The sequence below is a fragment of the Perognathus longimembris genome, chromosome 16 (assembly GCF_023159225.1).
Source record: "Perognathus longimembris pacificus isolate PPM17 chromosome 16, ASM2315922v1, whole genome shotgun sequence".
NCBI lineage: Eukaryota > Metazoa > Chordata > Mammalia > Rodentia > Heteromyidae > Perognathus > Perognathus longimembris.
The window spans coordinates 15,693,143-15,708,648 of NC_063176.1; the positions used below are offsets into that span (position 1 = coordinate 15,693,143).

Genomic DNA, 15,506 nt, shown 5'->3' on the forward strand with positions numbered 1-15,506 from the left:
TTCCCCAAGTTACCTATATCAGGCAAATAAATTGACATTATAACCACAGCCAAAGTGATTTCTTTTCAGTATCCCATTATTTTTCCAGACTTCCCAGATTTCAATTTTAAATAAAAAAGCTAAAATGAGGGGCTGGGGATATAGCCTAGTGGCAAGAGTGCCTGCCTCGGATACACGAGGCCCTAGGTTCGATTCCCCAGCACCACATATACAGAAAACGGCCAGAAGCGGCGCTGTGGCTCAAGTGGCGGAGTGCTAGCCTTGAGCGGGAAGAAGCCAGGGACAGTGCTCAGGCCCGGAGTCCAAGGCCCAGGACTGGCCAAAAAAAAAAAAAAAAAAGCTAAAATGACTACTTAATGCTACCTTTGAAACTGGACTGTCAAAGTACCCTCACAATCTGTTTTGTTTTTGAGGTAGGGTATCTGTATATAGCCCAGGCTAGCCTCAAAATTTGTTCCTCCTTCCTCCTCTTCCTCCCTCCTCCCCAGTACTGAGTAATTTAATCTCTGTTGGAATAAATTATGTTAAATAACATAAATAATGTACAAAAGCAAAAAGTAGGTGAAGACGTTAAATTTGAAACTGTTAACATGGCTTTGATTATCTTGAACCTTTTTGTGATTGAGTCTAAATTTTCCAGGAATGTCAAATATTTTCCCTCTTCAGGAAATATTATGGAACCACTACCATTTTTCATAGTTTTTTAAGCTGGATAAGCTCACAGGACTCTAAGAATTGGCGGATATTTTGGGGATCAATTTCATGCCCTAACTTGACTTGTAATTGCTCAAAATTTTACATCAGTGTTACTATGGTAACCTCAAATTAGTCACCTCACGGTTACTGTGACCTAACTCTGGTTGCACACCCAAGTCTGCCACTTAAACTAGAGTAAGAATTGAATATTGGTATATATTTTTGTTGCTATTAACTGGGAAAGAGAATCTTAATATCATTGTTACTTTAGTCTAAACATTAAGCTTTTGAATTTAATGGAATCCTTAATGCTTTTATCTTTTTTTAAAGACCGCTATCCTATTTTTTAAATTAATTTACTTTATTGTTATCAAGATGATGTACAGAGGGATCACAATGACATGAGTCAGGTAATGAGTACATTTCCTTTTGTACAGTGTCTTCTGTTCCCTCACTCTCCCAGTCATTTTTTTAAAAATGTTTATTCAGGAATGCAAGACTTTTGAGATGCAAAAAATATTGTCTGATTGAATATTTAACATATTTATGGTCTATTGGCCTTAATTATGGTTTCATAATGCTCATAATTTTCAAAGCACTATTTTCACTCTTTTTTTTTTAAGCACTTGTATTGGGGCTGGAGATACTGCTTATTGGTAAAGCCCTTGCTTTGCATTCATAAAGCCCTGGGATTCATTCATGGTCAATCAGCTGAGCAGGATCTTTTGCTTTACCCTGATGGAAATTTTGAGACTTCAATGAAGAGAAGCTCTTCCAGTGTTGGCAGCCCTAGGTCATTGAGTGTCCAAGCTCAAAGGCATTGTACTAGCAAATCCAGAGACACTCAGCTCCAAGTCCTGTGATCTCAAGTCCAATTGCTCTAGAATTTAGAATCATAGCCTTATACCTCTATATACTCAGGTTGGAGTCTCATTGCTCAGCACTTTAGCCACTTTAACTAGTAGCTGGGTAGCTACTGCAATCCTTGGCTTCCAGCAGCAGTGGTTGGCAGCAGTAGCAGTGGCAGGCATTGCTTGCTCCATGCTACGGCTTCTGCCTAGGCCTTAGTTCCTTAGCAACTGGTGATGTATCTTTCAGGCCAGTGCATAAGACCCTTTATCCTTTAATGTTCTGCTCTCTAGAACTTTTGGAGTAATCTGGGTCTATAGTGTCTTCTCTTTGCTCTGTTGCCTCTGATCACCAATATTTTTGCTCCCCACGTGTTCTCTGCAACTCAGCCACATTCTTGCCATTACGGCTTTTTCCACTATGGCTCCTGTGTCTTTAGCCACTGCTTCTGTCTGCTGCTGCTTCTGCCCTCTCTTTTATTAGCAGCTCAGGTCTCTCAAAAGTAGGCAAGAAAAGACCACTCTAGAGAAGATCATTCATGGGCTTAAGGTTGTAATACCAGGCAGGGATTAGCACACGAGAGTGTTTTCCAGCTGAGATAAAAAGTGAACAGAACAAGAACAGCCTGCTTGTGTAGATAGATGTGTGGCGAAGATGTTTGCACCATTCATGGCACAGTCCTCCATGCAAATGAAGGATGGTACTTACCACCAACCAAGGCATGGCCTCCATGCAAATGAAGGATTGTGCTTGCACCAATCATGGCACACTTATCCATGCAACGAGGGACTGGGTTTGCACCAATCGCAAGCTTTTTTATGGGCTACCAGGAGAAGTGCTCCCTCTCCAGCATGGATAAAATGGCTACTAAAGTTTAGCAGAGCTTGTGATGGCTGTTTGAAAAAACGCCTTTTGGAACTTGGACTTGTGTTTTGACAGCAAGTATCTGTGGTTTGTGTTCAAAGCAACTGGACTACCATGAGGGTAATCCAGTCAGCTACTAAAGAGAGCTACTGTGTTGCCAGTCCTCTGCTCAAGGCAGAGGGGCACCAAGGAAGAATTTCAATCAGCTGCAGTCAAATTCCTCGCTCCCCGGCATCTTAACTTATTTGAGGGGAAAAATAAGCAAAAATACAGGCCTACCATGAATAGTGTTTTCACAGTATTAAATAGTACTTTAATTCTTAGTCAAATACCCTTGGAAAGAGTTAGGTCATTTTTTTAACCTATCTTATATCCCAAGCCCAACAAGCAAACAACCCTTTATATTTTAGAGCAGCTTTAACTTCACAGCAAAATGGAGCAGACTACAAAGTTCAATACACCTCTTGACCCCAGCATACCACAAAAGCAACCTCTGCTAATGTTCAATCCTGCACCAGACTTTATGAAAATCTATGAACCTACGCCAACACATCATTTTCACCCAAAGTAACTAAGCCACCTTTGAGTTCACTCTTGGTGTTGTAAATTGTTTGGCTGTGGAAAAATGTATAATCAGGTGTCCACTATGTTAATGTATAGTTTCACTGCTCCAAAATCATTATGCTTCAATTTCTCACTTCTCTCTAAACCTTAGTAACAAGTCTTCATATAGTCTATAAATTTCTTTATCTAGACTTATTTAATTGAAATTGTATTGTCCACAGCCCTTTTAGATTTCTTTTACTCAGAAATATTTTTAAAGCTGTTTTTAAAGGCTCAATAATCCTTTTTAAAGTTTAATAGTATGTACTCATTTGGATATATCATGATTTATTTATCCATTACCTACTGAAGGATATTTTGGTTATTTGCAAGTTCAGGTCATTATGAATACTGCTCTTGTAAATGTCCACGTGCTGGGCTTTGTGTGGATACATTTTTTTAAAACTCATTTGGGTGAATAACAAGGATGATGATTTCTGGACTAAATGATGACAGTAGGCTTGGTCTTATGAAAAACTCCCACATTGACTTCCAAAGTAGATACATGATTTTTTTCCCTTCCTTTCTTCCTTCTTCCCTTCCCTTTCCTGTTTGTTTGTTTGTTTGTTTGTTTGTTTTTGTGTGTATGTGTTATTGAGGTTTAAACCAATACCACAAGGGCCTTGCTAAGATGGTGCTCTTGCTTCTGAGCCTTGTGAATTTTGTATTTTCACCAGGAATGAGAGTGTCTATTGCTTTATATCTTCCCCAGTATTTGTGGTTGTTAGTGTCTTAGACTCTGTCTGTTCTGGTAGGTATGTAATGGTGTTTCCTTGACATTTACATTTGTAACTCACTAATGGCATATGATGTGGAGATTCCCTTGGTATACTTATTTACCATCTGTTGGTGAGAAGTCTGTTCAAAGCTCTGGCCATCTTTTTATTGGGTTGCTTTCTCTTTGTTAAGCTTCTGGTTTCTTTGTATACTCTGCATAATAAAGTCCTTTATCATCAGCTCTATGGAACTATAACCTGCCACTCCGTAGCTTCTCCTGTGATGATGGTGATGATGATGATGTTGCTGTTGCTGCTACTGCTGCTTCTGCTGCTACTGTTGCTGCTGCTGTTGCTCCTGCTGCTCCTGCTGCTGTTGCTGTTGTTGCTGCTGCTGCTGTTGCTGGTAGGGATCAAACTCCGGGCCTCAGACATACTAGGCAAGTGCTTTAGAACTGAGCTACGTGTCCAGTATGTTGTCTTCCCTAGAGCAGACATTTTTAATCTTAATGACATTTATATTTCCTTCATAGATTCTGTCTCTGGCGTTGTATCTAAAAGACCATTACTGTGCATACCCAAGGGTCCCTAGACATTCTCCTATGTTAATACTGAGGAGTTCTATACTTTGTTTTACAGCTACTTTTATTATTTATTCTAAATGAATATGAAAAGTATATATATATGTGCTCCACACTTGGTTGAGATATGGAAAACATGAACATTAAACATTTACTCTTGTCTTCTAAAAGACATTCTAGAGAATTGGGACAATTTCTTTCTGCAGTGTTAGCAGATGTGTAGGAATTTCTATTTTGAAAGGTTATTAGTAACTGAGTTGGTAAAAAGTACACAGGATTACTGAGATTGTAAATGTATTTTTGCTCAAGTTTTGGTAGGTTGTTTATTTCAAAGAGTTGGTGTGTTTTATCTAGGTTATGAAATTTATGGGAAGGGATTGGTTTATAGAACTTCTTTGTTATCCTTTCAATGTCTGTGGAATGTGTTGTTCCTTTCTTATTTTGATTATCAGTCATTTTAATCTGTTTTTCTTAGGGTGGTTACACAATAATTTTATTGTGAATTATCTTTTAATTCCTCACTTTCTGAATTGATCCTTTTGTTTTAATTTTACTATTTCAGCTCTAAATTTTATTTCTTTTTTCTTCTTATTTTGATTTTAATTTGCACTGGTTTTTAACATGTAGTTTAGATTGTTCATCCTAAATATTCTTTTCTATTCTATGAATTATATAGCCCGCCATATATCTTGATGAAATGTGTTTTCATTTATGTCAAAAGGCTTTAAAAACTATGTTGAGGGAATGGTGCTGTGGCTGAAAATGGTAGAGCACTAACCTTGAGTGAAAGAAAAGCTCAGGAATAGTGCCCAGGCCCCAAGTTCAAGCCCCAGGACTGGCAAAACAAAAACAAGAATAGAATCCCTATAAATACAAATAAATAACATATCTACTGATATAAATATCATATATGCGAAATTTTACAATATTTACTTACTGGAAGTTTGTCAGTGGAAAAGAGTACATGTCTCTCTCTCTCGCTCTTTCTGTGAGTGAGTGTGTGTGTGTGTGTGTGTGTGTGTGTGTATACTGGGGTTTTAACTCAGGACTTAGGAGTGTACCTTAGCTTTTTTACTCAAGACTGTGGCTCACCACTTGAGACACCGTTCCACTTCCAGCTTTTTGGTAGTTTATTGGAGATTTAAAAAAAAAAAGCACCACGGACTTTCCTGCTCAGGCTGACTTCAAACCATGGTCCTCTGATCTCAACCACCTAAGTAGCTAAGATTATATAGAGGTGTGAGCCACTGGCACTAGGCTAACCATTTTTATTTAAATTTCTCCTGGGTCACAGATATGAAAGTCCAAATTTAATGTTTTTACTTGTAAGCGCATTAGAAACAACTTCAACCGAAGGACTACCTTATTAGAATACTCAGGATTGCCATGAAAGTAGAAGGTAAAGTTGTACTTCTTATAATAATAGTTCATAAGAAAAAAACTTTTTTTTGGGGGGGCAGTATTGCGGTTTGAGCTCAGGGCCTTGTTAGCTATGTCCTTTGCTGTGCAGAAACTCTTCAGTTTGATACAATCCCATTTATCCAATCTTTCTTTGATTTGTTGTGATTCTGGGTCTTTACTTAGGAAGTTTATACATAAGGATCTAGCTTCCGTTTGCTGGACACGTGCAGCCAGTATTGATTGACGAGGCTGTCTTTCTTCCATCCTGTGTTTTTTGGCCCCCTTATCAAATATTAGTTAGCTAAAGGTCTGTGGGTTCATTTCTAGGTCTTGTGTTCAATTCCATGAGAACCTCCAGTTCCTGCTCATTACTGCCTGGCAGTCTACCACTTGAGCCACATCTCTACTTCCAGATTTATTGCAGGTTAATTGGAGATGAGTCTGACTCTTTTTCTGTCCTGTCTGGCTTCAAACAACAATACTAAAATTCACTGAAATTTAAATTCCATATGTTTTGCCTTCCTTCCTTCCTTCCTTCCTTCCTTCCTTCCTTCCTTCCTTCCTTCCTTCCTTCCTTCCTTCTTCTGTCTTTCTCTTTCTTTCTCACTCTTTTTTCTTTCTTTCTTTCCCCCTCCCTCCTCCTCTTCTTTTCTTTCTCTTCTCCCTCTTCATCCTCTTCCTCCTCCTCCTCCTCCTCCTCCTCCTCCTCCTCCTCCTCCTCCTCCTCCTCCTCCTCTTCTTCTTCTCTTCTTACTCTTCCTCCTCCTGCTGCTCCTCATCCTCCTTCTCCCCCTCCTCCCCCTCCTCCCCCCACCCTAAGTGCTCGGATTGAGGACCTCCTACCTACTAAGCCATATCCCAACTGTCTATCTTTTTTACCCTTTGAGGTCATACTAAGGTTTGAACTCAAGGCTTTGCTCTGCCAGATTGAGCCACACTTCCAGCCCCTTTTGCTTTCATTATTTTTCAGATAGTCTCATGTTTTTGCCTAAGGACTCGCCTCAGACTAAAGTCCTCCTGTCTTGGTCTTTCAGGTACCTGGGATGACAGCTGGCACCACCCTTATTCTTTGAGTTAAAGTGTTAAGGTTTTACCCATGCTGGACTCCGACTACAGTCTCCTGTATCTGCCCTTCAGGTAGCCGGGATTCCAGCTGTGAGCCCATGTGCCTGGTTTAGGTACTTTATTTTATGTGTACAAGCCAATGAATTTCAGTAAATATGTGGAATCATTCATCTACTGCCAATTCCATTTGAATACATTTCTTTCATCTCACAAACATGCCACACGGCTATTTTCAGTCCTCTCCACCGTCGGTGCACCAGACAACCGAAGATCCCCCTTCCTGCTGGGATGTGGTGGTTTTCATCTGTAATCCCAGCTACTTGGAGGCATCAGTAGGAGAATTCTGTCTGGCTCAAGGCCAACACTAGGCAGAAACACTTAAAAAATAACTAAAGCAAAATTTAAAAAAGGGATGGTGATGTGCCTCAAGCAGTAGAGCACCCAGCTAGCAATTACAAAGCCTCAAGTTCAAACTTCACTGCTGCCAGAACAAAAATGACTTGCCTCCCTAAGTATTCCATTTCATGGAATCACGGAGTATTTTTATATTTATTCCATTGGTTTTTCACTTAGCATGACTTTGGGCTTATCCCTCTTGTAGCATAAATATGATAATCAGATTTATAAATCAGATTTAAAGTAGTATTTATCACCATAAGTAAAATCTTTTTTTTTTTTTTCGAAACAGTATCCCATTGTGCAGTTGTACTACCTTTTATTTGCCATCAACCAATTGATTATTTCTTTTCACTGCTGGGCTATTAGGAATAAGGATATTATTATATTATATTATTATAATAGGTTATTTTGATCATCTTGTAATGTTGGCCTATAGACACTTGATCCATATCTTCAGCTATATTCTGAAGGGCAGACACTCTACCACTTGAACTATGCCTCTACTTCCAGCTTTTTGCTAATTAACTGGAGATGAATCTCTCAGATTTGTCTGTCTGAGCTGTCTTTTTTTTTTTTTTGGCCAGTCCTGGGCCTTGGACTCAGGGCCTGAGCACTGTCCCTGGCTTCTTCCCGCTCAAGGCTAGCACTCTGCCACTTGAGCCACAGCGCCACTTCTGGCCGTTTTCTGTATATGTGGTGCTGGGGAATTGAACCTAGGGCCTCGTGTATCCGAGGCAGGCACTCTTGCCACTAGGCTATATCCCCAGCCCTGAGCTGTCTTTGAACCATGATCTCAGTGTCCTGAATAGCTAAGATTGTAGGTATAAGCCATAGTTCCTCAGTTAATTCATTTTCCTCTAAATGACATAATTTCATTCTACTTTATGACTGAATAATACTTCAGTGTGTGTGTTGTGTGTATATATATCGTTGTGTATATAAACACATTTGCTTGATCTACTCATCAGGGGTAGGGCATCCGAGCTATTTCCATTGCTTGGCTATTGTGACTAGCACTGCAATGAACATTGATATGTAGGTGCTTCTATTATAACATGACTTACATTCTTTCAGGTATATGCCTGAGAGTGGTATGGATTGCATTAAAGTTCTAGTTTTAGTTTTTTGAGAAATTCCATACTGATTTCCATAGTGCATGCACTAGTTGGCAGTCCTACCAGCAGTGTATATATGAATGCGTATTTTCTGTACATCCCCACCAACATTTGTTGTCTGTATTCATGATGATGGCTATTGTGGCTCAAGTGAGATGAAAATTTATTGTCATTTTGAATTTTATTTCCTTTGTTTCCAGGAGGATTTCTATATGCATTTATTGGTCACTTAAACTTCTTTTGAGAATTGTCTGTTCTGTGCATTCACCCGATTATTAATTGTATTATTGATTCTTTGGGAGTTTCATTTTTCTGTGAGCCCTGTTGCTTTTGGTTGTTAATGCATTGTCAGATGTATAGCAGCACTTTTGCCCATTTTAAAGCTATTTCTCTTCTTCCTATTTGAGTTGTAAGAATTCTCCATAGATTTCTTTTTTATTTTTGTTGGTCATAGGACTTGAACTCTGGGCCTGGGTGCTGTTCCTGAGCTCTTCAGCTCAAGGCTAGCACTCTACCATTGGAGCCACAGTGCCACTTCCAGTTTTCTGGTGGTTAACTGGAGATGAGTCTCACAGACTTTCCTCCCCAGGCCATCTTCAGATCTCAGTTTCCTAAGGATCTAGGACTACAGGCGTGAGCCATCTGCACCTGCTTACATTTTGAATATAAGTTGATCTATCCTATATATTAAAAAAGACATGTGCAGTATTTTTTTTAGTTTATACAATGAAGCTACAAATATACATGTATATTTATGTGCGCACATACATGGACATGGTACATATATTTATATATATTCTGCATCAAATATATGCACATGCATATATCTGTGTGTTTTTCCTATATATACACCTCTGCTGTAGTTATAAGTTGCTTATCATATGTTTGATTTACAAATGTCTTTTTTCACAGTCTGTGATTTGTCTTTTTATTATCTTAATGCTTCAAACATATTTTAAAAGTATTTACATAAGAGGTTTGCTGAGGAAGTGGCGCTGTGGCTCAAGTGATAGAGCACTAGTCTTGAGCTGAAGAGCGCAGCGCAGGAACAGCACCCAGATCCAGAGTTCAAGCCCCATGACCTGCAAAAAAAAAGAAAAAGAGGTTTGCTGAGTTTCTTATTCCTCTGTTTCGTCCTCTAGGATAATCAGACTACAGCTTTATGTTTTGCTGAGGTTGAAATTTAGCAAGCTGAGTAATAGACTTATGGCTGAATAGGTTTGGAAGGAGCCTTACAATTAAACAGATGTACATAAATTACAATTTTTATACCCTAGCTTTATAGACTATTGGAGACCCAGCTTGTAACTGGGTCAACAGAGATTTTACAACCAAAGGACTCAGCCTTGGAAATATAATGAAATGAGAAATGCTAGGCCTTTCTTTGCTGGCTTAAGATAAAGACAATTAGGTATCAAAGAAAAGGAAGGAAGGACTTTGAACTCAGTCAAAATAAGGCTGTAAAAATAGAAATGCACTGAAAAGACAATTATGTTGATGTTTAAAAGGCCGAACAAAAAAATTCTTGCATTAAGGTAATTGTGTTATGTTTGGTGTATGAAGGATGACTTTGCATATTTATCACAGATCTCCCATTCCTTTATTTTATTTTGTTTGTTTGTTTGTTTTTTGGCCAGTCCTGGGGCTTGGACTCAGGGCCTGAGCACTGTCCCTGGCTTCTTTTTGCTCAAAGCTAGCACTCTGCCACTTGAGCCACAGCGCCACTTCTGGCCATTTTCTGTGCTGGGGAATTGAACCCAGGGCCTCAAGTATATGAGGCAAGCACTCTTGCCAGTAGGCCATATCCCCAGCCCCCCCCCCCCCATTCCTTTATTTTTATGATTTAAATATTTTTAATTTATCTAAATCATAGATAAATTTAAACCAACTTTATGTATTCATTGAAACATTTAAATGAATTAATTTGTATAATAACAATTTACTGAATATCTATTATAAAATTGAATACTGGACTAAAAAAGTAATTCCTAATTTCATAAAGGGAACATGAAAATGAGCTGTGGAACAAGTACTGTGTGATTTTGTCTTAGTACACTTGTATAAAAGTAATACAATGAAATCAAAAGGTATTTCTTTGAAAAGGTAAACAATATTTAAAAAGATTTACCTAGCTTGATTAAGGAAAGTGAGAAGATTCAAGTTACTAAAATCAAATGAAAATGAGGACACAACTGCTAACTGTATAACAAAACAGCATATTATAAGACAATACTCTATACAAATGTCTTTTGACAGTTTAGATAATCTATATATAATTGACCCAAATGAAATGGAAACATCTATCAAAATTGATTCATAAAGAAACAAAGAACCAACTCTTGGTTTTGGTTTATTCTTTCTATGGTTTTTGTGGGCTCTAATTCATTTAATTCTGATTTAATTTTAATTATTTGTTTCCATCTAATGTCTTGGGGTTTGGTTTGTTGCTCTTGTACAAGGAGCTTAAGGTTCATAATTAACTTGTTGGGTTGAGATTTCTCCAATTTGTTGATGTAGGCACTCAGCTATAAATTTTCCTCTGAGTACTGCCTTTGCTGTGTCTCAGAGGAGCTGGTATTTTATATGCTCACCTTTTTGAATACCATAAACGTTTGAATTTCAGTTCTGATCTTTTCAGTGACCCACTGGTGATTCAGAAACTTGTCATTCGTTTTCCATGAGTTACAGGATTTCTGTGGTAGCTTTTGGTTGTGGGTTCTAATTTTCCTCCATTGTGGTTTGAGAGTATGCAGGGGATAATTTCAATATTTCTGAAATTGTACAGATTTGCTTTGTGCCCTAAAATGTGATCTATTCTGGAGAATGATCCATGTGCTGCCAAGAAAAATGTATATTCTGGTATTGCTGGGTGGAATATTCTGTAGATTTCAGTTAAATCTAGTTGATCTATGCAATTGTTTAGTTCTGAGGTTTCTCTGTTGAGTTTTTGCCATGTTGATCTATCCAGGGACAACAGTGTGTTAAAGTTTCCATTTATCAATGTGTTTGGATCTATGTGTGTTTTTAGAGTCAGAGTGTTGGTTTGATGAAGTTGGGTGCTCCAGCATTTGGTGTATAGATATGTAGGATGGTTATAACCTCCTGTAGGAGATCCCTTTATTAGTATGTCACAACCTTCTTTGTCTCTTCTCACTAATTATAAATTGAAGTCTATTTTATTTGATACTAGGATTGCAATTCCAGCCTGTTTATGGCGGCCATTTGCTTTTTATGTTGTACATGCATTTTTCTGAATTAGGGAAGGGAAGGGGAACACCAAAAGGTGAGAGAAAGGACAAAGGGCAAACCAATGCAAGAGTGATACTTATAAAACAATATGTTGTAAATCATCTGCGGAACATGTTGGGAGTGGGGATTGGGGAGGAGGAAAGGTGAGAGAAAAATGAGGGAGGAGGTAACAAGTTTGACAAGAAATGCCCTCACTGCCTTACACATGTAACTGTAATCCCTCTGTACATCACCTTGACAATACATTAAATTTAAAAATAATGAACTCTTAAAAAATCTGGGGGCTGGGGATATAGCCTAGTGGCAACAGTGCCTGCCTCAGATACACAAGGCCCTAGGTTCGATTCCCCAGCACCACATATACAGAAAAAAAAACGGCCAGAAGTGGTGCTGTGGCTCAAGTGGCAGAGTGCTAGCCTTGAGCAAAAGGAAGCCAGGGACAGTGCTCAGGCCCTGAGTCCAAGGCCCAGGACTGGCCAAAAAAAAAAAAAAAAAAAAAATCTGAATATACTTATCATTAACATGGAGGGTCAATGAGTAGCCACAAAGATCTCCATTAACAAAGAATAACAGCAAAAAAAACAAACAGGAGATTTCACAGGGGAATTCTATCAATCAGTTTAAGAATTAACATCATTCTTTCTCAAACTGTTCCAAATGTTGAAAAGGAAAGAATACTTTCTAACTCACGCTGTTAGAGCAGCATTATACTGATACCAAAACTGGACAGAAGAAATAGAAAGCCTTAGATATCAATCCCTTACAAATATCGATGCAAACGCTCTCAACAAAAAACAAATGCACTAAATTCAGCAACATAGTAAAAGGATTGTCCACCATGATGGAGACAGATGTGCCTGTCTGTTTTGTCAAAAATTGCAAAGTTCATCCTAAAATTCATATCAGTCTCAAGGGAACTTGAACAGTCAGATATCTTGAAAAAGAGGAAAATGAGAAGTCTCCTTCTTTGTTTTGTTTTTTGAATTAATTAATTTATTGTCAGTGATGTACAGAGGGGCTACGGTTTCATATGTAAAGCAATGAGTACATTTCTTATCTCACTCTGTAGCACAGGTTGTCCTATGCATCTCACAATCCTTCTTCCATCGCTCAAAGGCCACCTAGAATTACAGATGTGCGCTACCATATATTTTGGAAGTCTCATAGTTCTTGATTTACTCCAGAGCTATCACAAGTAAACAGTGCAATATTGGATAAAGACTTATCTTTAGACAAAAATGAAATACAGAGCCCTTTGTATTTATGGGCAATTGATTTTCTACAAGGTCATTCAACAGGGAAGGAACCATCTTTACAACAAGGAGCATTGAAAAAACTGAATATGCACAGCATAGCACATTTATGCACAGTAAGAATATATTTGGACCTTTATTATGTATATATATATATTACACGTGAGCTAAACATAATATATTACGTGTGTGTGTGTGTGTGTGTGTGTGTGTGTGTGTGTGTGTGTATGAAATAAAAGCCAAATAGAAGAACTAAATCTATAGAACTCTTTTTTTTTTTGGCCAGTCCTGGGACTTGAACTCAGGGCCTGAGCACTGTCCCTGGATTCTTTCTGCTCAAGGCTAGCACTCTACCACTTGAGCCACAGCACCACTTCTGGCCTTTTTCTATATATGTGGTGCTGAGGAATCGAACCCAGGGCTTCATGTATATGAGGCAAGTACTCTTGCCACTAGGCCATATTCCCAGCCCTATGGATTAAAAGGAAAAGGAAACACTAGGAAATTTTATTTCAACCTTTGATTTTATCAGTGACTTCTTAGATATGACAGTGTGGAAACTTCACTTATTTAAAATGTGCTCTTTTCATAGGAATAATGCATAGCAATTCAAACAGTGCCAGAATATATTTTTCAGCGGAAGATGAAGCCAGGCAGTGGTGGCTCACACCTATAATCCTAGCTAGTCAGGAGACTAAGATGTGGAGGATCTCTGTTCAAACCAACCACAGCAGGAAAAAATTGGTCCTTGAGACTCTATCTCCAACTAAATGACAAAAAACCAGGCTGGATGTACGGCTCACATGATAGAGCACCAGATTTCAGCAAAACAAGCTGAGAGATCATAGGTCTGGTGGCAGCAATAAGTAAATAAATAAATGCACACCCAACAGTGAATGACTAAAATGATAACCCTAAATTCAAACCCAGAACCATAATGGTAATAATTTATATTTTCAACTTATTTCTTCAAAAGTAAACAAAAACAAACAAAACAACAAAAACAAGACAAAATCTCCCTCTGTTAAATTGTTTCCATTTTCAGTGGTACAAATTAGTTCTCACGAGAGATGAAGACAGCAATCACATTTCATCTCCTTTCTCCTGCCACTCAATTTTATTACTTATACATGTTTGTTTCTAGCATTTCTATTATGTTTTACAATTTTAAATTCACAAGTGGGAGGTAGTATTATTTTATATAGAAATGTACTTAATGGACACTACCAATAATTTTGCTACCTTTTTCCACAGTTGTTTACTTTTTTTTACCTTTTACACTAAGCAGGGTTTTGTTGTTAAGTAGTATTGTTGTTGTTGTTTTTTCAAATAAGTGTTCCTTTCTTTCTTGGTTAAGAATTCTTTTCACCACTTGACATGGTATACATACATACATACATACATACATAATGTGTGTGTGCCATATAGTGATAGTATATAATTAGCACTAATATATAATATATAGTATGTTATATATATTAAATATTAATGCTAAATATCTATCTATATAGAGTGCCAAGCCCTCTACCACAGAGCTGCATTCCAGCTTCTGGGTTTCTAGATTAATCATTTTATGAGTAAATCATGGAAGATAGGGAATGTGTTTAAGAATATGTAAATGAAGTCTTACAGATCACAGCAACCTAGTTTCAAAAGTAACTTGTATAGTCATTCTTTAGGATTGCCTAACAAAACCTCAAAGATTGAGTTACTTAAGCAATTTAAGTAATTGAAGAAATTTATTTTCTTCAAATGTGGAGAGCTGGAGGTCCAGGTCCAGGGGGCGGATTTTCTTGACTGCCCTGTCTTTTGTTTGCAGATGGCCACCTGCTGGTTTCTACTCTTTTCTTTGTGTGAAAATGTCATCTCTCAATGGGTTACAAATTTCCTCTTCTTTTAAGGACATTAATTTTATTTGTGTGTGTGTGTGTGTGAGAGAGAGAGAGAGTATGTGTGTGTCTACTGGACTTGAACTTATGGTTTCGTGCTCTTGCTCGGCTGGCTTACACATGGCTAGTGCTCTACTCCTTGAGCTATACCTCCAGTTGAGCATTTTTAATTGAAGATAGAGTCTTCTGACCTGTCTACTCGGCATGACTTCTAACCTTGATCCTCTAGTTCTTAGGTTTCTGAGCAGCTAGGATTAGAGGCATGAGTCACCGATGCCCTACAAGACCATCTTTTAGCCACTTTTTCAAATAGCTCCAAATAGCATCAGATCCTCAGGTGTTGGCAATTAGGAATCCAATATACGAAGTTTGCACTTATAAAGCTATAGTTTTCTTTATTAGGATGGGTGATCTCCCCAAGTATCTAAGATGAACAAGGGCACAGTTTCTCAGATGATTAGACCCTCATCCCTACAGAGACAGCCAACAAAAGAACTCATCATGAACATAATACACAACTGTAAAGTGATCAAGCACATCACAATGGGACCAAACTGACTTCAGATATTGTAATTATCAGGATCATAATAGAAATTAATTCTGCTAGAAACATCTTAAAATATTAAAGAAGACATTGAAGAAAAAGCAAGAAGTGACTACCAAATAATTAGATTAAACTCTGAGCAAAAGTAAACTATTAAATTTATAACTAAAAGCTATGATAACTGAAATGAAAGATATAAATGGCAGAAAGTTGATCAGATTAATTCAACCATACTGAGAATTAGTCACCTGGAAGATGTATCTGTAGAAATTTTCTAAGATC

General features: G+C 37.9%; 1 protein-coding gene across 1 annotated transcript in view; it reads left to right on the plus strand.

Annotated features, from left to right (window-relative positions):
- Abcg2 (ATP binding cassette subfamily G member 2 (Junior blood group)) overlaps positions 1-15,506 on the plus strand; it is a 103,754-nt gene that overhangs the window by 24,019 nt on the left and 64,229 nt on the right. The window lies entirely within an intron of this gene.